Here is a 26394-nt window from a genome sequence, read left to right as displayed (position 1 = left end):
TCATTTATTCTTTCATTTCACTGTTGATGGAGTTTTGGGTGATGTTTTAGTCCGTCCAGGGTGCGATGGACTAAATACCATAGACTGTGTGGCTTAAACAACAAAAGTTTTCTTCTTACAGTTCTGGAGGCTGAGAAGTCCAAGCTCAAGGTGCTGGCGGATTCTGCATCTGGTGAGGGCCCACTTCCTGGTTCACAGATGGCGTCTTCTCTCTGTGTTTCCCACAGATGACAGAGAGAAGGGAGCTCTCTCGGGACTCTTTTAAGGGCATGAATCCCATTCTCAGGGGCTCCACTCTTAAGACCTCAATGAATCCTAATGACCTGACAAAGACCCCACCTCCTAATGCCACCAAATTAGGGGGTAGGATTTCAACATGCGAATTTTGGGGAGACGCCAATAATCAGTCCATAACAGATGGTTTCTGGTTTTGCCACAGAATGAATGCTACGTCTCTTTATTTATTTATTTATTTTTGAGACAGGGTTTTGCTGTCTCCCAGGCTGGAGTGCAGTGGTGCGATCGTGGCTCATCGCAGCCTCTAACCACCCAGGTTGAAGTGATCCTCCTGCCTCAGGCCCCTCTGAGTAGCAGGGACTACAAGCACTTGCCACCATGCACGGCTAATTTTTGTATTTTTTTAAGAGGCAGGGTCTTGCTGTGTTGCCTAGACTGGTCTCAAATTCCTGACCTCAAATGATCCTCCCATCTTAGTCTTGAAAAGTTTTGGGATTACAGGTGTGACCACCATGCCTGGCTGCTATGCATCCTTTTTTTTTTTTTTTTTTTTGAGATGGAGTTTCGCTCTTGTTGCCTAGGCTGGAGTGCAACGGCGCAATCTCGGCTCACCACACCCTCCGCCTCCCGGGTTCAAGCCATTCTCCTGCCTCAGCCTCTTGAGTAGTTGGGATTACAGGCATGTGCCAACATGCCTGGCTAATTTTGTATTTTTAGTAGAGACAGGGTTTCTCCATGTTGGTCAGGCTGGTTTCGAACTCTCAACCTCAGGCGACCTACTTGTCTCAGCCTCCCAAAGTCCTGGGATTACAGGCGCGAGCCACTGTGCCCGGCCTGCTGTGCATCTTTTGATGCACATATACACTCATTCCTCTGGAGTGTCTCCCTCCGAGCAGACCTGCTGGGTCATAGTAGACACTGCCAACATATTTTCAGGCAGCTGTGCCAATTCACACTACCAACAGCAGTACATGCGCGTGTCCACGGCCCCGTGGCATGGTCTCCCATTGTCATTTTAGCCAATCAGGTGTCAGAGGTATTTCGCTGTCGGTTTATTTTGCATGTTTCTCTGATGACAAATAAACTTGGGGACCTTTTCATACGCTCACAGGCCATCTTGATAGGTTCTTTTTTGAGGTCCTTATTCAAGTCTTTCACCCACTTTATACATGGACTTGTCTTTATCTTTTTAATTTATTCTTTTATATTTTCTAGACATAAATATTTTACCAGTCAGATAAACTGCATGTCAAGTTAAAAAAATCCTGCCATGATTGTGTTTAGGACTATGTTGGATTTTATGATCTATTGAGGAAGAGTTGCCACCTTGCAGTAGCGTCTCCCTATTCAAGAACAGCAAGGTCAGCAGCACTTACGTTAGTAAGAATTACTTCTTGGCCAGGTGCAGTGGCTCACGCCTGTAATCCCAGCACTTTGGGAGGCTGAGGTGGGTGGATCACTTGAGGTCAGGAGTTGGAGGCCAGCCTGGCCAACATGGTGAAACCCCATCTCTCCTAAAAACACAAAAATTAGCTGGATGTGGTGGTGGGTGCCTGTAATTCCAGCTACTTGGAAGACTGAGGCAGGAGAATCAGTTGAACCTGGGAGGCGGAGGTTGCAGTGAGCCGAGATCACGCCACTGCACTCTAGCCTGGGTGATAGAGCTAGACTCTGTCTCAAAAAAAAAAAAAAAATTACTTCTTGCAAGGTGTGTGGTTCTGAGTAGATTACATAAGTTTGTCCATTTAACTTTCTCAGCAAGATGGTGCTGCTTCCACTTCCGTTTTAGGTATGAAAATGGAGAAAAAGGCCAGGCGTGGTGGCTCATGCCTATAATCCCAGCACTTTGAGAAGCCAAGGTGGGCAGATCATGAGGTCAGGAGTTTGGGACCACCCTGGCCAACATGGAGAAACCCCATCTCTACTAAAAATACAAAATTAGCTGGGTGTGGTGGTGCACGCCTGTAATCCCAGCTACTTGGGAGGCTGAGGCAGAAGAATCACATGAACCCAGGAAGCAGAGTTTACAGTGAGCCAAGATGGTGCCACTGCACTCCAGCCTGGGCAACAGAGTGAGACTCCATCTAAAAAAAAAAAAAAAAGAAAATGGAGAAAAAGAGAGGATAGGGAACTTGCCTACATCCAACCAATTCATAGGTGGTAGAGCTGGGATTTGAAACCAGGCAGTTTGTCTTAACAGTCCCTCTTCTTAACCACAATCTTATGCTTGTTTTTTGTTCATTCTACTTTTTTTTTTCTTTTCCTCAAGAAGGTTTTTAGTTTGTTTTTTCTTATAGGCCTAGGAATATTGTTATTATATTTGTCTTGGCATATTTTTCCTTTTGTCTTGTTGATACCAGGAGTTATGGTTTTATTTTTCTTTGTATTTCCGACGTGTTGTTTGTGTGAAGAAAAGCTAGTGCTTTCGAATAGTCTTACTAAACTCCTCCATGAACTTCCAGTTTCAGTTTATTTCCTTAGGTTTTTAATCAAGAAAATCATAGCACCTCCCGAAATGGTAAATTTGCCTCCTCTTTTCCAATGCTTATTTTTCTTGTTTAATTTTCTTATTCGATTGCATTGGCTAGCATTTTAGAGAAATGTTAAGTTCTGGTAATGTTAGCAGTGTCACAGTTCTGGTTCCTGAATTGAATGAGGGCAATTCAGCCTTTCATATTGGACACAGTGCTGGTTTGATATACAAAATTGAATAATACTAAAATATTCTCAAGCAGTTTCCTTTTTTAACCAAGAAATTTTATTTGATCAAACATATTTCCTAATAGGTTTGCTAATATTGAAATATTCCAGCATTACTTGGACAAACCTTGCTTAGTCACAGTGTGCTGTTTTTGTAAAGCCTTGATGTATTCTGCCTGTTGATCATTTAAAAAGTTTTGCTTATGGCCGGGTGCGGTGGCTCACACCTGTAATCCCAGCACTTTGGGAGGCTGAGGCGGGCGGATCACGAGGTCAGGAGATCGAGACCATCCAGGCTAACGTGGTGAAACCCCATCTCTACTAAAAATACAAAAAAATTAGCCGGGCGTGGTGGCGGGCACCTGTAGTCCCAGCTACTCCGGAGGTTGAGGCAGGAGAATGGTGTGAACCCAGGAGGCGGAGTTTGCAGTGAGCCAAGATTGCGCCACTGCACTCCAGCATGGGTGACAGAGCAAGACTCCATCTCAAAAACAAAAAACAAACAAACAAAAAAACAGTTTTGCTTATTTCCTTGCTTGGCCAAAAAACCCCAAGGGTCTTTGAGTTGGTTATAATGGGATCTTCTGATTGCCCTGCCCTCCCCTCCCCTCCCCTCCCCTCCTCTCCTCTCCCCTCCCCTCCTCTCCTCTCCCCTCCCCTCCTCTCCTCTCCCCTTCCTGTCCTTTCCCTTCCCTTCCCTCCTTCTCTCTCTCTCTCTTCCTTTCTTTTTGAGACAATCTACCCTCTGTTGCCCAGGCTGGAGTGCAGTGGCATGATCTCAACTCACTGCAACCTCCACCTCCCCAGGTTCAAGCGATTCTCATGCTTCAGCCTCCCAAGCAGCTGGGATTACAGGCATGCACCACCATGCCCGGGTGATTTTTGTATTTTTAGTACAGACAGCATTTCACTGTGTTGGCCAGGCTGGTCTAGAACTCCTGACCTCAAGTGATCCACCCACCTTGGCCTCCCAAAGTGCTGGGATTACAGGCATGAGCCACCGTGCCTGGCCAATTTGTTTCATTTCTCAATAATAGCATCAAGTTGCTGATATTGATTTGGATTAGCTGAAACCTCTCCCGCCTTAAGGTTCCTTCACAGGAGCCTCAACTCACATGGTCTGCTGGTGACTTCAGGCATCCTGACCCATGACACAAGACAGGTTTTTTTCCTGTTTGTTTTGTTTTGTTTTGTTTATCTGTTTGTTTTGAGACAGAGTCTTCCTGTGTCACTCAGGCTGGAGTGCAGTGACGCGATCTCGGCTCACTGCAACCTCTGCCCCCCAGGTTCAAGGGATTCTCGTGCCTCAGCCTCCAGAGTAGCTGGGATTACAGGCACCCGCCACCATGCCTGGCTAATTTTTTGTATTTTTAGTAGAGATGGGGTTTCGCCATGTTGGCCAGGCTGGTTTCAAACTCCTGACCACAGGTGATCCGCTCGCCTCGGCCTCCCAAAGTGCTAGGATTACAGGCATGAGCCACCGTGCCTGGCCCACAAGACAGTTTTTAATATAGTAGTGCCCCCTATCCATAGTTTTACTCTCTGTGGTCTCAGTTACCCCAGGTCAACCAAGGCATGGAAATATTAAATGGAAAATCTCATCAATAAACAATTAATAAGTTTTAAACTGTGTGCTGTTCTGAGCAGTGTGATGAAATCTCAGGGCATCCGGCCCCATCCCTCCCTGGATGTGAACCATCCCTTTGTCCAGTGTCTCCATGCAGCCTACACTACCTGCCCGGCCGGATCATGAGATAGAAAAATAGTAATATACCGGGGTCAGTACTATCTGCAGTTTCGGGCATCCACTGGGGGGTCTTCGAAGTATCCCCTGTAATAAGGGTTGGGGGGGCACTGTATTATTTTGGGTTTCCCCTCAATGCTTTCCCTGAAACAAGGACTTGGATGCAGGCTCCTCCATTTGAGAGTTGACTCCAGGGAGCAGGAGTGAGGGAGCAGCGGAAGGGAGATGCAGAAGGAGGCCATCTCCAAATAAAGGTATTTTGTCCCGGACCCTGCTGTAAGCAACGGAGGCTCCAAAGGCCCTTCCTAGAAGCCAGAGAGTGTGCCCCAGCAGGACTGTTCACCTGCTGGATGGAGGCAGAGCAGCTCCCTCTCCCAGCCTCCCAGCTCTGCTTCCACAAGGACTGGAAGTGGCCCCTCGGGGAATGAACTCCTCCATTCTACAGGATGCCCTGCACCCCCAAGGGAGGCCTGGGAGAAGGTGGACGACACCCTTGTTCCGGACGTGGGCCTCAAGGGAAGAGCCCATGGCCTGGCTGGGAAGCCTGGCAGACCCTGTCCTGCAGCTTTCCCTCCTGCCTGCTGCTCCCCACATCCTCCCGCTCCAGTGCAGCAGGAAAAGCTTCAGACCATCCCCTCTCATCAGCTCAGATTCCAGGAGAAACAAACTCTCCCTCCAATCTCCCAGGTGGCAGCCAAGATGCTTACGTTCAAAGTCCCAGGAGACTTTTCTCAGCAAATCCATCCACATAAGCTCATGGAAAATTAATGGAGAGGAATAAAAATCCACAGTAAGCTAGAGGCGAGACGTGAGAGGCACTTCTGCACAGGAGTGAGAGGACGTGTAAAATCTGGGAATCCTTACAGCATCAGGTTTATGTGATTGAATTAGAAGTTGTCACAAAATTATGGAGAAATGAGTGAATTTTCCAGTATTTGACATGGGCGGGAACAGGACGGAAGTGGACCTCTTGCTGTAGTGGAAAACAAGTAGGAAAAAAAATGGCAAAAGCATGGGAGAATCTGGCAGGGACGAGGGGATGTGGCAGACTTGCTGGCCAGAGCACCTACCTTTACTTGGGCATACCTGCCTTTAACTGGCTTCAGCTGTGTGTGCTTGCCTTTACCTGGCTTCACCTGTGCACACCTGCCTGTGTGGCTCTGACCTCACGCCCTTGAGTGAGTCTCCTCCCCTCCTTGGACCTCAGCTTCCGACCTGTTAAATAACAGGGTTGCCTTGGGTTAGGCCACTGCCACTCGGGCTGTCTAAGAATCATTCTCTGAAGATGTGCTGGCCTCCAACTATTAATACATTAAGCCCCAAACCCAGGAGCTTCTCTGGGAGAAAGGGACTGCTGCTGAAGGCAGTGAGCATCTGGGTTAATCTAAGCCACAAAATATTTATAATGTTTTCCCCAGGACCAAAAAGGTGGCTATATCTCACATCCCTGATGGTACGGTGTCCCAGTTTCCAGTTCTCTATAAAACAGTTACTCTTCCCAGAAAGTCCTAGCGTGCTCAGAACCACACAGCGTGTACTCCACAGATGTGGCTGATGGTTTCATGGTTCAGGTTGGACAAGAAAAAAGACAAGATGACCAGATGGAAAACCTTACTCCTTTCTGCAAAACCTGGTGAATCCTAGAAGGCAGCTTCCAGAAACAAAACCAGAGGGTTCTGAAACCAGGAAGCCAGGAGGGTCATGTCTTCTTTTCCTAAACTGATCCTAAAACAAGGCACTTGGTGGTGTGTGTGGCTATGGGCCCCCCAGAAATTAGAATGCCAAAAGAGGTCCTACTTCAAATGAGCGGCGGGGGTTAGGTGTTCCCCTCAACCTGAGATGCCTGCTCAGAGCGTTAAGATGTGAATAAAGGCACTGTGGCAGCGTTATTTGACCCTGAACCTTTTCATAAGAGCCTTTTTTTTTTTTTGGCTGTCAATACTTTTAGTTGACACATAATTGTACGTATTTATGGGTCCAGTGTGAGATGTTGATACATGTATGCAATGTGTAATGATCAAATTAGGGAAGTTAGTGTATCCATCACCTGTAACCTTGATTTTCTTTGTTTTGGGATCATAAGAGATTTTTACAGACTTGAAGGATGTTGCTTCATCGGAGCACAAGGCTGAACTGGATATCTCTAAACAGACACAAAGAAACTGGGGCGTAAGCAGGATGCTGTCCTTAAAATGCCGAATGTCGGGGCTCTCATACAGCACTCTTGTTGGCTAACAGATCAGAAGGACTGGAGGGGGATGGCCCAAGGGGTGTCCACTTGGGTGGAAGGCTGGCAGAGGCCTGCGTCCCTAGGGAAGTATTTCTTGGAGATAGCATAATGGCATCGATCTTAAACCTTGCATTGAGATAGCCGAAAAGTGTTCACAATTGAACTGTGACCAGCTGCCTGGTCTATCTGCAGCGGTGGTTCTAGAAACCTAGGAAGGGGTGTTCCAGGGGTGGGAATCTGGTGAGAGGAGGGAAATATCCTGAGGATAGGTCTTTGAGCTGGGTTTGCAGGGTAAATACACCACTTTATTCAGATGACTTGCCTTCTTTGGTGGGGAGGGTACTGATGGACTGTTATGGAAAGGTAGAGCCCCCACCCCCACTCCCTGCAACCCAGGTCTTGCATCTGCCACCGGCCAACCCAAAGAACATCCGATTGTCCTGCTCACACCTCTCCCAGGCACCCCAACTTCCATGCCAAACAAAGGATGCCTGCAGGATCCTGTCAGGGCGTCCTTCTTCCTGTTTTGGGGATTACAATTTTTTGATTGATTGACTCCTTTAGTCATTCAACAAATATTTTATCAAGTGTATGCTTAAGGAAGCAGCGACGAGAAGGACGTTTGCATAAGGCAGCCGCCCTCAAGGAGTTACAATATTTATTCCATGTGTGTCCTGAAATATTCAGGCCCCAAACACAACTTTTTTTTTTTTTTAACCTAAGTGCTTTTAAAGACTTCTTTGAAATGTGGGACAATTATGCAAGCAGAAAAAAAAAAGTATCTAGAGCAAATATTTAACTTTGCCTTTGGTATGTTGAAGTCACCAGCCCATGCAAACCTCTCAGGCATGTCCTGTAAGATAGACTGACTGACACACACACACACACACACACACACACACACACTCTATGTAGGGGGCACAGTTAGGGGTTTGCATAATGCCGGGCTCCAGGGTTCTGGAGACAGTTCTACTCCACAGCTTGGACTCTGATCCCCACCCACCCCTTCCAGAATACTGGAAAACCCAGAACACAGAGACCTCAAGAGCTTACTCAGAAACACGCAGCTCGTAATGGGGGAGACTCCCAGTGAATGATTAAGGCCTTGAGAAAATCTATCAGCCGATGGCTCACACTGCGGCCACAGCTCCAAGCTCAGGACCCGCCCCTTTGGGCTTCCGCAAACCTAGCAATCCGGAGTCCTGGATAATAACAGGATTCCTGGAGTCTCCGGAGGGTGCCTTTGGCCTCTGGGATTCACCCGAGCCGTTGGCTTTTGCTCCCCCCACCCCACCCCCTGGCTTTTCTTGGCTTGGAGGGCAGCTGGCGGAGATACCGTTGTGCACCCCTGGGCGGAAGGCGCCCCAGAACTGGTGGCCTGGGCAGCAGACGCCGGCGTATCACCCGGGTACAAAGTTTTCATTTGCTCTGCAAACGTTTTGATGTGCAGGCGGCCTCTATTTCCGAATCCTATTATTATAAATACTCTGTGGCGGGAGCCAGCTGCGTTCGGGATAACCGTGCAGACCGAACCGGACTTTACAAAAATCAGGGACTTTCTCGTCCGCCGGCTTTGGCCAGGGAGGGGGAGGTCCGTGAGCCACGCAGCCCGGGGCGGGGCAGAGGCGGCCAGGGCGCCCCGCGGTCTCCCGGGGTTGCCACAACAGACCCCACGCGCGCGCCCGAGCCGCAGCCGCGGGCGGGAGCGGGATCGGGGCGGGGGACTGAGGTCCGCGGCGTGGGCGGGGGTGGGGGTCCAGGGCGGGTCGCCCGCGGGTCCTGGGCCGCACGCGTCCTTTCGGCGGCGAGAGGGCCCCTCCCCCACCCTCGCCGGAGCCAGCTCCCGCGCCGGGCGGGGCCGGGTCCTTCCCCACCCCCTGCACCTGAGCCGCGGCGGCGGCTCCCGCGCTCCGGCGGGGCTGGGCGCGGCGCCGCTCGGGTTCCCGCGGCCGATCCAGGTGTGCGCGGACGCTGGCGCTCCCGGGGGGCTCGGACCCGCCCCCGACTCGCCGAGCCAGGTGAGGCGGCGGCCGGGGACGCAGGGCGCGGGCCGGGGAGGACGGGAGGTGGCCCTTGGGCACCCGATCCTGCTCACTGACGGCATTTTGGTGGCATCTCGATTCTGGGAGCACCAACTACCGGATAAGCGCAGTCCTGGACCCAGAGAGGCTGGAGAGGTGGGCGCTGTGGGGAGGGAGCCGTGTGTCCAGGTGGGGGTCGATTTTCCGTAGAGAGCCCTTCCCCCTGCATGCCTTTCTTCCCGGGCAGGGGCCGGTGTCGAAAGCTTTGGAAGCGGCGTGGGGGCAGGCGCAGGAAGGAGCCCCCGCTTTATCTTCTGCGCGCACGGACCACGTTGTCTCTGGCGCGTCCTGCCCCTTCCTCTGGAACAGCGCGTGTGGCGCGACCTCCGCCGCTCTCCCGGGGTCTCCTTGCCCCGGGTCGCTGCCCGCCAGCCCTAGGACCCGGGCCAGCGAGCCCAGCGGAGGAGCCGGCGCGGGGCCGCCAGGTGGCGCGCGGGGGCGGAGACCCGAACCGTGGCCGCCAGGTCCCCCGAGACCCCGCTGCGGTCACCCTGGCCCTGCACGCAGAGCTCCCATCCAGGCGCGCGCGGCGGCAGCAGCAGCTGTCGCGGAGAGGCCGGGGCCGGCGCGCCTGGTACGGGCCCGGGGGTGGCGGGTCGGGCGCCCAGGTTCCGGGGGTCGCGCTGAGCCACAGCCGGGTGCCCGACCCCGGCCCGCAGTGCTCACCAGCTGGGATAGGGAGACCCGGCGGGCGCAGCCCGGCCGCCACCGTCCGTGAATTATGCAGGAAGCTGGCACCGGCGCGCTCGAGTTGATCAAGTTTCCCTGGCAACTTTCGCCCGGGCATCCCTCCTCCCCGGCGGCCGGGCAGCTCCGCCCGCCCAGCCCGCGGCCCAGGCGCCTCCACCGGGTGGCCCCGGCCCCGGGCGCCAGGCGCGGAGACCGCTCCCGGAGACGCCGACAGCCCACTCGTCACTTGGGCTGGAGCCGCCGGACTGAGCCAGCAGGTGCGACCACCGCAGCGGGCCTCGCCGCCCGGGTTCGGGGGGATGCGGGGGCTGGGGTGGACCTCGCCGCCAGGGTTCTGGGGCTTGGCGTGGGGGTGCAGCGCGGCGCCCTCCAGGCGGGTCTGCGTGCGGACACCCTGCTCGAGGTGGGTGGGCGCGTGCGCGAGGCTTGCCTTTCCGTGGGGCTGGAGCACCCAGAGGGAGAAAGGGTGGTGCAGGTGACCGTGGGTTTTCGCAGCCGATCTTTTAAAGGGGCTCGGGGCGCCTGGAACTGAGAAGGCGCTCGGGCCAGGCAGGTGAGGGGTGGGTGGTGGGGGGGGTCAGGCGAAAGTACGTAGGGCTCTCGGGGGCTGGCAGCTGCTAGCAGGGGCCTGGGCGTCCTCAGAGGCCATCCGAAAATAAAGTGGTTTTCGGGTGGAAATTCGAGGTTGTAAATTGGATAGTTGAGTGACCTCTTTTTCGTTTGAAACTCAAGTTCGAACGTTAATGAGGCCAATCAGCTAATTAAGCTTCCAGATCCAGAGAGGTAATTTCGGAAGTCCCCCGGTGGGGGAGGGCGATTTGATCTCTACCTGGGATGTGGGCCTCGGTTTTGCAGACCCAGTCACAGGGAAGTTCTGCGCCCCTGGAAAAGGACCTGGCAGATTCAGCCTTAACCCCGGTGCCCTGCGGTCCGCATCACATAATTAGTGACGCCCTTCTATGCACTAGGAACCGAGCCTGGTGCCCCAGAGGGTTCAGCAGGTCCAGAACAGCCCCGGGCCGATTGCTTTTGGAGTTTTCCAACTACTTGTGAGTTGGAAACAAGGTTGAGGGTCCTAATAGGGTTGAGCCTGTGGGGGTGGAGTGAGGAGAGCGAGCTTGGCCCCCGTCGGGGTTCAGTGTTAATTCTGAGGGAAAGCCGTCGTGTCTGCTCTAAGAGGGGGATTGGTAGGTGGGAGCTGTGGGTTTCTATGCCGGATGTCACTGTCCTCTAAGGGGGCTTGAGGGAGACTCTTGTCCTGATAGGAATCTGGGTGTCCCAGTAGTGCCTGAATGATTCAGCTCCTGGGAAGCACTGTCTATATAAGGCCTCTGATTCCATTATTACACCCAGGAATTCCTCGTTTTCCTGGAAGGAAGAATTGGGTGGAAAGCTTGGTGCTTCTTTGGGTCCCTTTGGAAGGAGGTTGGAATTCAAGTATGAAAGGTAACTCTTTACGAGTAGGTGATTTCACCTATAAAGATGATCCCAGAGGGCTCGGTTGACAGCACTTGGCTGCTTTTAACAAATTAGATTCCCCCCCACCCCCGGGGAGGGGGGCGGTCTGTTGGGGGGATCTTTCTGCGTACTGTCTCCAAGTACAGTCTGCTATAGAAAACCGTATTCCTATTTGGGTGAGTTTCAAGATTTTCATTCATTCATTTCTTCATTCAGGTGCTTAGGGTTGTGTGCAGGGCCATGCTGGCTTCTAGGGGTCTTGGTCTAGGCCTGGGCTTGGGGAGCCAGGTGATATCAGATGTGAGTGCTGCCCAGAGGAAGGTAAAGGGATTCTGAGACCACATTGTATTTTATATTTCATTAGTGACGAGGAAAAGGATGGGAGAGAAAAACGGGCCGGGAATTAACCAGTATACAGAAACACACTCCTAAAAATGGCTCTTTATAGGAAGGCAGTGCTTTAGCATACTTGCCTTACTTCCAAATACGTAACAGAGTTGCAGACGAGAGAGTTCTGGCATCCCCGTCAGTCCTGATGAGGACTTTTCTAAAGTGGGGCTCAGCTTGGGAGTTGCTGCAGGGCCTGAGGTTGTGCCTCCTACTCTGAAAGAGTTCTGGGCCTGGACACCTGAGGTCTTACCTGCCTGCAATTCCAGCCTCCTGCTTTGTAAACTCAAGCCGGAGCTTTCACCTGGGGCTGTTGTACCTGGAGTCTGAGGGCCCCTCCTTAGGGCAGCAGGGAGGGTGTGGCTGAGAAAAGCCAGTGGAAATGGATGCGCACAGCCTCTTCAGGAGCCTCCACTTGTCCTGTAACTGGGACTGTGAGCCCCAGGGAGGGACCCTTGAGAATCTTCTTGCCTCCACATGACCTCCAGCAAAGTTCTTGACCCTCTCCGTTTCTATAGACTGGGGAATTTGTGGAAGAAAGGGAAGGAGAGGGGAGAAGGGAGGATCGCTCCAGACAAAGGCGGGTCTTTTCCATCTCTGGAATCCCCCACCCCTTGCCATCCACCTGGGCACCCGGAGAATGAATCACTTGTTGAGAGGCTGTAAGCATATTGAGTGCAGGGCTTGGAGCCTGCAGCCCCCCCAGGGCTAAGTGACCTTTGTGACTTGGCCACTGCACCTAACCTCCCACCCAAAATGAGAGGCCTGTCATTCTCTCATGGTCAGAGGATATCTAGGGTGTATTTGTTTCTTTCTGCGTGAATAATCATCTGAGTGCCTGCTGCCACATCCAAGCCTGGACTGGCCACAAGGGCTGCCTCCGGGAGCTTCTAGGATAATGGGGAGGAAGAGGCGTAACAGTCCAGTTAGTCCGTGTTGTGACAGGGCTTGTGATGGAGGTGACCATCGAGTGCTGCAGGGCATAGAAAGGGTCCCCAACCCAGCGTGGGGTGGGGTGGGGGTATACAAACCCTTGGAAGAGGTCCGGGTTGTTTGATTGCATCCTCCTGGGACTGAACATGGGCCTTTGGCAGAATGACCCAGTCCTTGTTCCCAGGGTGGGGACAGAGGCACCCGCTAGTCACAATAATAACGTCAGCAGCTGCAGCGCGGGTAGTGAGACTCTCATCGAGCATTTTCCTTTTGGTTGGCATTAGTGCCACACTCTTGCTATTTATTCCCTCAGTAAATCTCAGAAGTCCAATGAGCCAGCTCCGATTCATTACGATTCCCATTTCACAGATCAGAAGCTTGAAGCTCAGAGGAGTGAAGCCGCTTGCCTTAGCCCACACAGCTAGTGGGTAGGGGAGCCCTTGACCCCACACCGCCCGGTGGTTAAATGCACGCTGCCCAGCTGGAGAAAGCCGCCAGGCAGCGGTTAGAAAATTAGTCTTCTCGTTCCCGTGCTATGAAATCGCGCTGCGGTCAGCAGGTGAAAACCAGTTTCTCATCATACTTCTTGATGTGCCCCACGTTTTCCATTGTTGAAGGAAGATTCAAGGACTGGTTTGATGCCGCTGATGGACGGCTGTCTCCTTGGCCATGGCGCCAGTACTGATGCTGGGCTTTGGGGTACAGTGGCCTCTGATGCAAGCCTTCCCTGCATTCGAGGGTTTCCGTTCTTTGCAGGGCGGGGGACGATGGGCCCATGCCCACTACCCAGAGCCTGCCCTGGGTTTAGGGACCATAGCCTGGGTCTCTCTGGATGCACATACCCCGGGGATGGGCCTTCAGGGAGGGACTGGCTGAAACGCAGCTCGCTCCCTGGGAGATTAAGTTCTTAAAAGCCTGTGGGGCTGCCAGGAGTTTGCTGGCAGCAGCAGAGACATGCTGGGCTCCCCGATTGGCTGCCAGATGTCATTGCCGAACCCGGCACTGCACCAGAGCACGACTGGGGACAGTGTTTGAAAATTGTCCTTGCTGGGTATGGTAGCTACTCTGGGGTTAGCTCAGTGAGGGGCGTGTGAATGGAATTAGGCCACAAACTCCCAATCTGAGGCTGCAGATTCCAAATGGTGGAATGCAGAAGGGCTCCTGGCTCCCCGTCCCAGAAATTCTGCTGCAGCAGAAAGGCAGCACGGGAGCCCCCCAGAGGGAGAGGAAGATCAGCTGGAGCAGCCCTGAGTTGCTGGACTTAGAAAGGCCTCACCAGAGACCCCCCAGGAGGCATGCATTAGAGGTCATAAGCACTGCAGCCCTGCCATGGCCCTGCTGGGCTGGGGCCTGCCTCTTCCATTTTTTTTTTTTTTGTCTGTCCCTGAAAGTGTTGTTTTTTTAAAAAACAGCTTGTTCTCTCATACATTTTCTGCAACAATTTTTTATGAAAAATTCAAATATCCAGCAAAGCTGAAAGAATTGCCAGTAAACTCCTTTCAGATTGTGCCATTCATCATTTACCAAGCTTCTCACACATTTTAACGTCAACGTCTAAAATTTTTCTTTATAGGTTTAAATATTTGTAAAGGCTACGGTACCTCTGTGAGGTAAATATCGATATTTTAAAAGGAACTGTTGCCTGACTCTTTACCCACTGTAATATAAACCCATCGTGACTCACAGCCACTTTTTCTTGATGGATACGTAAGTGAGCTTTAGGACATTTTCATCGTTCTTGAATTTATACAGCCACTTCCCCAAATAATTTTATCCTAATGTAATAGACTTTTATGCTCATGGGTCTTTTAGTAATCAACCTAGCATACTTCTCTGCACGAAAAATATACATAAATTGACTTTCATAAAATTTCCCGTGACCTGGAGTTGCTAAGTATTTAAAAAAATTACTTCTCAATTGAAAAAGCTGTACAGTCATTGCTGGGGCGCAGTTGGTCAAAAACTATAAATATATTACAGATTTTTAGAAATGGAAAAGGGGAGCTGTTACTGGAGCTGCATCTCTGAGTGAGAAGGCAGTGGGTGTTTTTGGTGTTTTAATTGAAGCCCTAGTTGCATTAGCCCTTTTGTTTTGGTATCAGGAGGGCTCTTCACCTGGAGCTGCACCACCCCCTCACCAGCTTCCAGGGGATAGCTATGCCTTTCTTATGTAAAAGAGCCTCAGGGATGTTAGGGAGGGGAGGTGGGCAGGGGATCCAAGGCCTTTCTCCACTGAGCAATTTCAGGAAAGACTTGGCTACCCTTTAGACTGAGCTGGGTCTACGTGGAAAGGGTCCTTGCACCTCATTTTGAAGCCCCCTGCAAGGGAGATCTTAGTTCACAAGATTACACCTGTACTCAAGGTCCTGCAGGTGATTCTTACCTGGGGACAGTGATGATACTTACGTGAAGGCAGTGACATGTGATGCCAGGTGTGTGCTCTGGATACTGCCAGGCTTTGCTGCCTCCCTGCAGACTTGGGGGTGTCCTGCCCCACGTCTTCCTCACTCCGGCTCATCAGTTCCCTCCTCTTCTCAAGGAGAATCCAGAGTCAGCACCTAGAGTCCTCGGTGGGGGTGGGGAATGGCCAAGAGTCTGGACAGCTGGCAGTCTGCTCCCTGGTCCACTGGGGTGGGTCCTGGGAGGCTTAGGGCCCAAGGAATGGGGTGCAGGGCATCCTGGGTTTCCAGACCTGGAGCTGACACAGACTTCCGGGCTCCTGGGAGGTGGGAAATGAGCCTCCAAGCCTGTCTTTCCTGAAAATCCTGCCCTGGATTCCTTCCCTGGGGAGAATGCAGGCTTCCTGGGGAGTGGAGGGGGACGCTTCTGTGGCCTCATTTGTACCCCTGAGAGCATAGGGCTCAGCCGTTCCTGTCCATGTTTTTCCTGCCACCCCGCACAAATGTCCCTGGGATTTGAAGAATCTGCTCCACTCCCCTCTTCCCGTACAGGGGCCTGCAAACTAGAGGCATTTGCCCCTGGGCCAGCCGGGCTCCTGTCTGACCCCTCCTCACGAGGTGGACAGGTCCCCCAGGAAAGGGACCACGCCTTGCTCCTGTCTGCATTTCAAGGTCCTACAGTGGCCCCAAGCATGGACCAGGGGACTTTGGCAGGGGAAGATACTGACCCGATGGCGTCGCTACTGCCCCTCGTCCTGGTTCTGGACTTTCCCTCCCTCGAGGGTCATTCAGCTCCAGTGGCTGAACTTGCCGAAGGTCGCGTGGCCCAGCTGGGATCCACACCTGGCGGCTGCCCACTCCACCGTGCAGAAGAAGGCACCGGTCGCTTCCCCGGCCTCCAGATCGCCTCCTGGGTGGCACACCAGTTTATTTTTCTGTTCACTTTCAGGTAAAGCAGATGAGGTAGCACAGTGGTAGTCAGACTTCTAGCTTAAGGAATCTTTTTTGCTCTCTTAGCATTTTGAAGGACCCAGAAGCTTTTTATGTATGAGCACGAATCTATTGTTATTTACGCTATTAGAATTTACAAATATCTAATTATTAATGCATTTAAAAATAGCAGTAATAAACTCATGACATGTTGGTATAAATAATGTGTTTTTATGGATAACAACTATTTTCAAAATAAGAAAAACACTTGGTGAGGCCGGTCGAGGTGGCTCAGGTCTGTAATCCCAGCACTTTGGGAGGCTGAGGCAGGAGGATTGCTTGAGGCCAGGAATTTGAGACCAGCCTAGGCAATATAATGAGACCCCATCTCTACAAAAAATAAAAAAATAGCCAGGTGTAGTGGCACGCACCTGTGGTCCCAGCTACTCAGGAGGCTGAGGTGGGAGGATTACCTGAGCCTGAGAGGTCGATGTTGCAGTGAGCCGTGATCACGCCACTGTACTCTAGCCTGGTGACAGAGTGAGGAAAAAAAATAGTGCAGTGGCTCACACCTGTAACCCTAGCACTTTGGGAGGCCGAGACAGGTGGATCACTTGAGGTCAGGAGTTCGAGACCAGCCTGGCCAAAATGGTGAAACCCCGTCTCCACTAAAAATACAAAAATTAGCCAGGCACAGTGGGGCACACTTGTAGTCCCAGCTACTCAGAAGGCTAAGGCACAAGAGATCACTTGAACCCGGCAGGCGGAGGTTGCAGTGAGCCAAGATTGCCCCACTGCACTCTAGCCTGGGCAACAGAGTGACAGTCCATCTCAACAACAACAAAAAAACACTTGGTGAGAAGAGTGGCATTGTTTAACATTTTTGTGGTCTTTTTGCTGTGAGGTTTAATGGAAGACAGCTGGGTTCCCGTATCTGCTCCTGCAGTCAGCTTGTTGCAATATCACACGTTTTGTAGCTTCCGTTGTGTACTTGGGAGAGGATGAGCTTGAAAAAGCAGCTCACATCTCAGTGTTATGATGAGAATGGTTTGACTTCATAGATCTCTCGAATAGGCTGGTTCCCGGGGCTGCACGCTGAGAGCCTCTGGGAGGAGCGTGTGATCCGCCTTGTCAGTGCATGGGTCCCGTTTGAAAGCTGGCTGTGCCATGTGGTCCAAGGGATGCTTTGAATGATGCATGTACCTTTTCTTGTCGTTCAGGATATGTCTGTGGAGTTTAGTCAGGGGCTTCAGACAGCCACCAGCTGGTTCTGACCCCAGGGGCAGGCCCTCTGATTGTGGGGTCTAGGATGGTGGGAGCATGCAGAGGCACCTTCCAGACTGTGGGGTCAAGGAGGCTGGCAGAGCCTAAGGCAGTTTAGGAGACTCTGAGAGAGCAGCCTGGCCAATTTATAGAGTGAGGCAGGCTTGCAAGTGTAGACAGGAGAGTGGAGAGGACTTTGTAGGTGTCTGGCTGCCCGAGGAAGCCTATAGTTTTCTTGTGAAGTCTGGTTTTGGTATCAGAGTAATACTGGCCTCATAAGATGACTTGGGAAGCATTGTCTTCCATTTTTTTCTGAAAAGTTTATGCAAAATTGGCCTTCATTCTTCTTTAAATGTTTGGTAGAATTCACCAATAAAGCCATCTGGGCCTAGGCTTTTCTTTGTGAAAACTTTTAAAATTATTGATTGGATCTCTGCTTGTCATAGGTCTTTTTAGATTTTCTGTTTCTTCTTGAGTCAAGTTTGTTAGTTTGTGTCCCACCAGAAATGTGTCCACTTCATGTGAGTTTCTCTAATGTGGTTGCTATGTAGTTGTTTGTAGCACCGTCTCATTATTATTATTGTTATTATTTTTTTGAGACAGAGTCTTGCTCTGTTGCCTAGGCTGGAGTGCAGTGGCGTGATCTCAGCTCACTGCAAGCTCCGCCTCCCGGGTTTACACCATTCTCTTGACTCAGCCTCCCGAGTAGCTGGCACTACAGGCGCCCACCACCAGGCCCAACTAATTTTTTTGTGTTTTTAGTAGAGACGGGGTTTCACCGTGCTAGCCAGGATGGTCTTGATCTCCTGACCTCGTGATCCGCCCGCCTCAGCCTCCCAAAGTTCTGGGATTACAGGCATCAGCCACCACGCCCGGCCTGATTCCTTTTAATTCTGTAAGTTGGTTATAATATCCCTTCTTTCATTCCTGAGTTTGGTAATTTGAGTCTTCCCTTCTTTTCTTGATCATTTCAGCTCAGGTTTGTCAATTTCGTTGATCTTTTCAAATAACCAACTTGTAGTTTCATTGATTTTCTTTATTGCTTTTCTAGCTTAGATTTCATTAACTTCAGCCCTAACCTTTATTATTTCCTTCCTTCTGCTTGCTCAGGTTCAGTTTCCCGTTCTTTTTCTGACTCTCACAAGGTGGAAGGTTTTGGTTACTGATTTGAGATTTTTCTTCTTTTTAACATAGACATTTACAGATCTGAATTTCCTTTAAGTACTGCTTTAGTTGTATTCCATAAGTTTTGATATGTTTTGTCTTCTTTTTCACTCGTTTCAAAGTGTTTTCCAATTTCCCTGTGGTTTATTCTCTGACCCATTGGCTATTTAGATGTCTGTTTAATTTCCACATATTTGTGCATTTGTAAAATAAATTTCGAATTTCATTCTATTGTGGTTGGAGAACATTATTTGTATAATTTCAGTCCTGCTGATGTTTAATGAGGCTGTTTTATAGCCGGGCATGAGGCCTCTCCTGGAGAATGTTCCACATGCCCTTGAGAAGAATGCGTATTCTGCCGTCTTTTGTGGCATGTGCTGCAGGTGTCTGCTAGGCTGCTCTAGACTCTGGGATACAACAGTGAACCAGACAGACAAATATTTCTGCCCTTGTAGGGTCGACATCCTCGCCAGGGGAGCAAACAATAATTAAAGGAGATCATAAAGAAGCAGTGATGTAGTGCGGGAGGAAAGGAGAGCTTGCTGGTGGGGGCTGGGAGCCAGGGGGGCTGCTGTTTTAGCAGGATGGTCGAGGTGAGCTGCATTGAGGTAGCGGTCCTTGAGCAAACACTTAAAGGAGGTGAAGGAAGCGGTGTGTGATACAGGAAGAGTTCAGTGGAAATTGAGAGCACTTTTTTTCCCAATGCACATTTTATAAATTGTGCAAAATACCTATAACATAAAAAGTTACCCTTTTCACCATTTTTGGGTGTGTAGTTCTGAGGCATTAAGGACGCTCATCGTGCCGAGCAGCCATCGTCACCATGTATCTGTAGAACTCTTCAGCTTGCAGAACTGAAACTACGTCGCCACTAAACACTAGCAAACCAGCCCCTTCTCCCAGCCCCTGGCGACCACCAGTCTGTTTTCTGTCTCTTTGACTTCTGTAGGGACCTCATCCAAGTGGAATCATGCAGTGTTTGTCTTTTTGAGTCTGGCTTAATTCACTCAGCATAATGTTCTCAAGCCTCATCCATGTTGTAGCGTGTGTCAGAATTTCCTTCCTTTTTGTGGCTGAGTAATATTCCATTGTGTGGATGGGCCACATTTTGTTTTACATTCATCCATCCTTGAGGACCTGGGTGGCTTCACCCTCTGGCTGTTGTGAATAATGCTACTGCGAACATGGTTGTGCCAGTATCTTGAGTCCTTGCTTTTAGAAAACACCTTCAAAAGCAGCGTCCAGCCCCAGGCCTGTCTGGTCTTGAGATACTAAAGCTGAGATCTTTTACCCACTCGCTCCAGCCTAGGCTGCTTTCTCACAGAAGGAGGCCCCAACTTTCTTCATGGGTCTCAGGAGAAAGTAGGGGTGACCCTGAGTGTGGGAGAAATTGTGGGACATGACTCCTTCCCATGTCTGGTGTCTTCCAGTGAGGCAAGGTGCTGCTCCCTGGGAACCTGGTGGGGGTGTCTCATCTTTGTGGGTTCAGCCCCAGCCTAGGGCTGGATCCCAAGAAAAACAGGGACCAGAGACAGTAGCAGGGGGGAGAGTGTCTCCTGCAAAATGTAGCTGATTAACTGATTAGATGCTTTCCGGTTGCCTCATGATCTTAAACGCAGGCTGATTGTGCAATGGGTCATTTGCTGATCTCATATGCAGTTGCTGGCGAAGGTACGTGTTTGTTTGTCCCATGGGGCCTTGGGTCGCCTGTGTGGGGCAGGGGAAGCGGGGCTTCCGGGCACTTCCTGCTCGCTGGAAGCTTTGCTTTGATGTTTCCTTAATAGTCACTTAAAAAAATCCACCCTGAGTTGATCATGTAGGTCAGTTTATACATTCTATGGAATGGTTAACCGCATTTTATTCTTTCTTTTCCTGTTGACATTTGGGTTGTTTTCAGGATCTCGTTCTTTCAGACTGTGCTGCAGGGAACATTCTTCTATGCAGGGCTGGCGGGGCTTCCCCGGGTACCTCCTTAGAGGAGAAGTTGCCTAGCCCAGGGCTTTCACCGTGCACAGAGCTAGCTTTCACCAATGTTCTCAAATTGCTTTCCCAGGGGTTGTACCAAGTTACAATCCCACCCACATGGTGTGAGAACTCCCTGGGCCCCTCCTCCTCAGCAAGACTTGGTATTTCCTGATATTTACCAGTCTAATGTGTGGGAAATGGTGTCTCCTTTTAACTTGCATTTTCTCTGATTCATAGAAAGCTGCTCCCAGTTCCGGTTCATCGACCACTCAGCTTTCCATTTTCTGAATGGACCTCCGTGGCTCAAGCGATCCTCTCACCTCAGCCTCCCAAGGAGTTGGGACCACAGACACACAGACTACAGGTGCACACCACCACACCTGGCTAATTGTTTTTTAGAGGGGTCTCCCTGTGTTGCCCAGGCTGGCCTCAAACTCCTGAGCTCAAGCGATCCTCCCACCTCAGCCTCCCAAAGTGTTGGTATTTACAGGCATGAGCCACCATGCCCAGCCCATTTTATTTTTTTGATGTGTCTCTTAGGAAATTTAAAATTACATTTGTGACTCCAGTTATATTGCTATGGGGCAACCTGGATTTGTAACCTTCATTCTCTAGGGGCTGGGGTCTGCCCCTTCTTGCTTGGCCCCCTGGCCTGCAGTGTCCCCGCCTCCACCGCCACCTTCTCACCCTTGGATGGAGCCCCCTTCCTGCTGATGTGCTTCCTTTGAGTTAGCAGCAAAGACTCTGTTTGGAGGAACAGGAGAGGGGCTAGGGAGAGAAGATGGACTAGGACAGCTTGTCATGGCTTGTCACTCAGAGAGACCCCAGTGTGGGCAGGACCCCAGAGCTCATTGAGAATTAATCAGGGTTCTGCACTGCTGGCTCTGGAAAGTCCAGGTCCAAACCTCTTGGAGAACAATGGACCTCGGTAGAAGATACACCGTGTCTGGGTCCCGCAGCGGGTTTTCAGCAGGTTTTATGCTGGATCCGAGAATCCCTATCCTGACAAGCCTCCAAGTACCCCGTGGCAGGCTCTTTGTAGACCAAGCCTGGTTAAATAGCTTCTGGAGTTCATTCTCCTGAAGAACGAGGTTCTTACCAGAAGCAGTCTAGAATAAGTATCATATTACTATTGAACATTCATGGAGACCCTTGGATATTCAGACGGCTTTCTGGCCACCGCCTGGTGTTTGCCCAGCTCCCGGGGATGTGCGGTTGCCTGAGACACCTGGCAGACGCCCTGCGAGACATAGCCTGTGCCTGGTGGGCTTAGTGGCCTGGGGTGGGGTGGGTGATTTTCTGAACGAAAGGAAATGCCTCTGAGGTCACAGACCATCCGGCCAGCTGCAGGACACTCCACATGTAGAGGCAAAAATGACTTCTTGGCCAGGTACGGTGGCTTATGCCTGTAGTCCCAGCACCCTGGGAGGCCAATGTGGGTAGGTGGCTTGCTTAAGAGCAGTTTGAGACCAGCCTGGGCAATACAGCAAAACCCTGTCTCTAGAAAACAAGACAAAACAAAAAACAAGTATTAGCTGGGCATGGTGGTGTGTGCCTGTAGTCCCAGCTTCTCGGGAGGCTGATGTGGAAGGATCACCTGAGCCTGGAAAGGTCGAGGCTGCTGTGAGCTGAGATGGTGCCAATGCACTCCAGCCTGGGCAGCATAGTGAGGCCCTGTCTCAAAAAAAAAAAAAAAAATTACCATTAACAGTGCAGTAATAACATAGAGTGACCTGTATCTTTGTAGGTAGCTTAGTCAGTCATCATCATTATCATTATTAACGTATTATCTGCAGACATTGTCGGAGGACATTTCAGTACCTGCTGTGAGCCAGGAGCTTTGTGCATATGGTCTCATGGAATCACCAGTTGCTCTCTGGGAGTATTTTAATGCCCATTTCACAGAAGGGGAAACTGAGCTCCAGAGAGGTGCATTGGCTTGGGCTTTGAACCCATGTAGCATGTTGCGTGTTATAACCAGTAGAACAGAAAGGGATGGGAGCATTTAATCTCCTTCACTCCAGTGAGTCCTCTCTCTTGGCCTGCCTGGCGGCCCCTCCCGGTCATCTGTTGACAGCCAGTCCTTCCTCAAGCCCCCTGAGCATTTGTGAACAAAATGCTTGTGAAACTGTGAGTTGGATCTTCCCATGAATGAAGTCTGTCCCTGTGACTGTGTGTCTGGACAGCTCCTCTTCTGGGGAGAGTCCTCTGCGGCAGGTGCAGTCAGCATAGGGACAGAGAGGACACAGAGGGCCCCAGCTCTTCAATGCTTCTGCTGATTGACTCGAGCAAGCTCTGGCCACAGACAGTGCATTTGCTCAGCAGAGTTGAGTGTCACTGTGTTTCAGCACCCTGTTCTCTAGGCTGTGGTGATGGGTGATCTGCCTGGAGAATTTGGGCCACAGAGGGAGCATAGCACTGGCCAGGAGGGGCCTCTGGCCTCTCCGCTCTTACCTCGACATCTTTGGGGTTTGGGGAGTGTTGGATTCATTTTCCTTGCTGTAGTAAGTGGTACGTTGCAGTGCAGAGCAGCTCTGCTGTGTTGCTGTGTGACCTTGGACAGGCCAGTTGGCCTCTCTGGGCCTTGGTTTTCTTATCCTTGAAATGGGGGTACTAACATATCTCAGGTAGCTGTGAGCATTAAATAAGGTAATTTATGTAAAACTGAGACTATGGTAAGCATCCACGTACCGCCAACTGTTCTTACTGTCATTAGTGGTGATGTTTGCATTATCTGTGTTGGATTGTTGGGTCTATAAAGTGCCTGTCTTGTCAGGGCTGCCCACTGGCCTGTTGAGACCTCAGGTTTGCACACAGGTCCTGTTACAGGCAGAGCAGGGAATGCTGGGGTCTCCACCTGTTCTCTGCAGAGCCTCCCACGTGGGCGTCATGAGTGCGTAGGGTTCAGGGATTCAGGATGATGGGGTGCCCAGCAGCAGCCTCCCAGCTCTTGCAAGGGACATCGGCAACATTGGGGGCCCCCTGAGTCCCACCCTCAGTCCGTGTGTGCATGTGTGCAGGGCCTGGGGACAGAGGTGAGTCTGTGTGTCACAGGGAGAGCCCCTTGGGAGGGGACCCCCTTATCCCTTGGGAACTCCAGGTGGCTGGGCTGCTCTACCACCCCCCAGCCTGGGTAGTGGTGTGTGTTCATCCTTGTCAGCCTTCGTGGCCCTCAGTGGCTTTTCCTGACATAGATGAACCTTTGTTCATCAGAAATCTCATCCTGCCTTCTTTTACCAAAGAGAGAGAGGAGGTGGGGAGCCTGGGAAGGGGAGATGGGGTAGGCTCTACAGCTAGTGATTCAGTTAGGGGCCCTCCTATAAAGCCTGCGTTGTGGTGGGCTTGGGGCCTTTGGTGTTAGACAAACAGGATTAACTCCTGCTTTGCCGAAGCCTCCCCGTAAGTGCCACGAAGTGATCTGGGCAAGTGACTGGATCCTTCGCTGCAGCCCTCGGCTTCGTGATCTTTAGGTTGGAGATAACGACAGCTATCTAATAAGCCGCTGTTAAGTTGAGGGTCATGTTAGTTAACCTTTGCTGCATAACAGACCACCCCAGACAAAGGGTAAAACACCTGTTCACTTCAGGGCTGGATAGTAAATATGTCGTGCTTGCGTGCTGTGCAGTGTCTCTCCAAAACAGCGGTCAAAGGCAATACATGAGGGAATGGGCATGGCTGTGTTCCAATAAAAACTTTACTTATAAAAACAGGCTGGGGCTAGAATTGGCCCCTGGGCGGTCGCTTGCCAACCCTGATTTATTTAGCTCATGGTTCTGCAAGTTGCCCACTACAGCCGGGCTCAGTCCCTGGACTCAGTCCTCATTGCCCACTGGCTACTTGGTGGTTCTAGGCTCCCAAGGGCAGCAAGAGGGGGAGCTTCAGGATGCCGTGGTCTGCAGTATCTGCTTGCATCACATTTGCTGCAGTCCCCTCGGGTTTATTGACGTGGCCAGAGCGAACGGTGACCATTTCCAGGGTCACTGTGGGAGAAGACTTCCCAAGATGCTAGATCCAGGAGGTATGACTGATTGGAGCCATTACTGTGACAGCCTCCCAGGCCCGCAGCGCAGTCCCACCTGCGCCAAGTCCCTCCCGGCCGCTGCCTGCAGTGTTGCCCTCTGGGCACAGAAAGACCTCATAGGACTATGGAGGTGCCACATTGGGTTTTGTTTATTTGTTTGTTTTGAGATGGAGTCTCACTGTGTCACCCAAGCTAAAGTAAGTTTGTTTTGAGACAAGAGTCTCGCTCTATCACCCAGGCTGGAGTAAAAATGTTGTGCTTATGTGCTGTACAGTGTCTCTCCAAAAAAGCAGTCAAAGGCAATACATGAGGGAATGGACACAGCTGTATTCCAGTAAAACTTTACTTATAAAAACAGGCCTGGGCTAGAATTGGCCCATAGGCGGTCTCTTGCTGACCCTGATTTATTTAGGTCATGGTTCTGTAAGTTGCCTACCGGAACCAGGCACAAGCTGAGCGTGATCTCGGCTCACTGCAACCTCCACCTCCCAGGTTCAGGCAATTCTCCTGCCTCAGTCTCTGGAGCAGCAGGGACTATAGGTGCATGCCACCACACATGGCTAATTTTTATATTTTTGGTAGAGATGGGGTTTCACCATGTTGGCCAGGCTGGTCTAGAACTCCGGACTTTAAGTGATCTGCCAGCCTTCTCAGCCTCCCAAAGTGCTGGGATTACAGGCATGAGCCACCACGCCCGCCCTCATGTTGGGTTTTGATGCTTTTACTGGTCACAGCATTTTGTGGTTCAACCAGGAGGCATAATGCATTTTTAAATTTTGTTCCTGAATAATTTTGCATGGTGTCTGTTGATAAGCTAATTTCAGTCTGCCCCGTTGCCTTCTCTGGCCATTGAGCTGGGGATGTGGAGAATGAGGAGTGTTCTATGGATGGTGAGATGGGTCCCGAGCAACATCACCCTCAGTCCGGTCCTGCCTTTGAAACAAACAGTGTCCATGGAGGGGGCGGAGGAGGCTGAGCAGGAAGAACGGAATGGCCAGCCTGGCTTCCTCCTGGTCCTGGCTCTGCCGCCAGCACCTGCTGGTCTGGCCTCAGTTTTCTCAGCAGGAGAATGGGTGCATCTGATAAAGTCACATTGCTTCTGGCACAGACTTCAGCAAAGGCAGCCGGCAGGATGGGAGATGGTGTACACACACGTGAGAGAGTGTGTGCCCATCGTCACAGCAGCCACTCCCCACAGGCTGTGTCACATAGACCTCAGGAGGTGGCTTCCGACAAAAACTGAAGATCGGAGGCTCTTCTGTCCCTGCTGCATGCCTGTACATGGTGGCCTTTTGCCTTCAGTGTTTTCCCCTCGCTCCATGAAGTGGATCCTGAACCCTTGTGAGCCGTCGAGAATGAGAGGTTCTTTTTAGTTCCTTTATGGAGGTAAAATACACGTAACATAAAGTTAACTTTTTTTTTTTTTTTTTTTTTTTTCCGAGAGAGTTTCACTCTTGTTGCCCAGGCTGGAGTGCATTGGATGGTCTTGGCTCACTGCAACCTCTGCCTCCTGGGTTCAAGCGATTTTCCGGCCTCAGCCTCCCGAGTAGCTGGGATTACAGGTGCATGTCACCATGCCTGGCTAATTTTTGTATTTTTAGTAGAGACAGGGTTTCACCATGTTGGCCAGGCTGGTCTCAAATTCCTGACCTCAGGTGATCCACCTGCCTCGGCCTCCCAAAGTGCTGGGATTACAGGCGTGAGCCACCGTGCCCGTCCTGTGCAAGAGTTTTTATAGAGCTTAATCTCCAGTACCTTCCGGAGCTCAGCTAGTGGGGCCAGAAGTTCCCACCTTCTTAGACACCTGTGTTCCTGGTGACCAGTCCCAGTCTGAGACTGGGGCCCCCACCCTAAGTCACCTCATTAGCATAAGCTCCAGTAGGGTCAAAAGGGACTCACTTCTGCTACTCAGGAAATTCTAAGGGTATTAGGATCTCTGTGCTGGGAACTGGGGACAAAGCCCAGTGTATTTCTTATCCCACAGAGGATGATTCGTGCTGTAGCGTGGATCAGTACCTCCTTCCTTTTTATGGCTGGAGATACTCCGTTGTACGGTAGCTCATGTTTCGTGTCTCCATTGTGTGTGGGTGGGTGTTTTGTTCTTTCTGGGTTTTGGCTGTTGTAAAATGTGCTGTTGTGAACATTTGTATACATCTTTCGAATATTAGAGGGGGAGGGTGTGACATTTCCTC

At 51.1% G+C, this 26394-nt stretch overlaps 1 protein-coding gene across 1 annotated transcript in view; it reads left to right on the top strand.

Moving 5' to 3' along the window:
• Nucleotides 1–8093: 8093 nt before the first annotated feature.
• Nucleotides 8094–26394, top strand: part of SHANK2 (SH3 and multiple ankyrin repeat domains 2) — a 697015-nt gene continuing 678714 nt past the window's right edge. Inside the window, exon 1 of the mRNA XM_063608635.1 lies at nucleotides 8094–8319. The gene's annotated coding sequence lies outside the window, so the exon portion shown is untranslated. The remainder of the gene's footprint in view (nucleotides 8320–26394) is intronic.

The sequence above is a fragment of the Pan paniscus genome, chromosome 9 (assembly GCF_029289425.2).
Source record: "Pan paniscus chromosome 9, NHGRI_mPanPan1-v2.0_pri, whole genome shotgun sequence".
In the NCBI taxonomy this organism is placed as follows: domain Eukaryota; kingdom Metazoa; phylum Chordata; class Mammalia; order Primates; family Hominidae; genus Pan; species Pan paniscus.
Note: the sequence above shows the minus strand (reverse complement) of the source record. Positions and strands in the feature narration are given on the sequence as shown.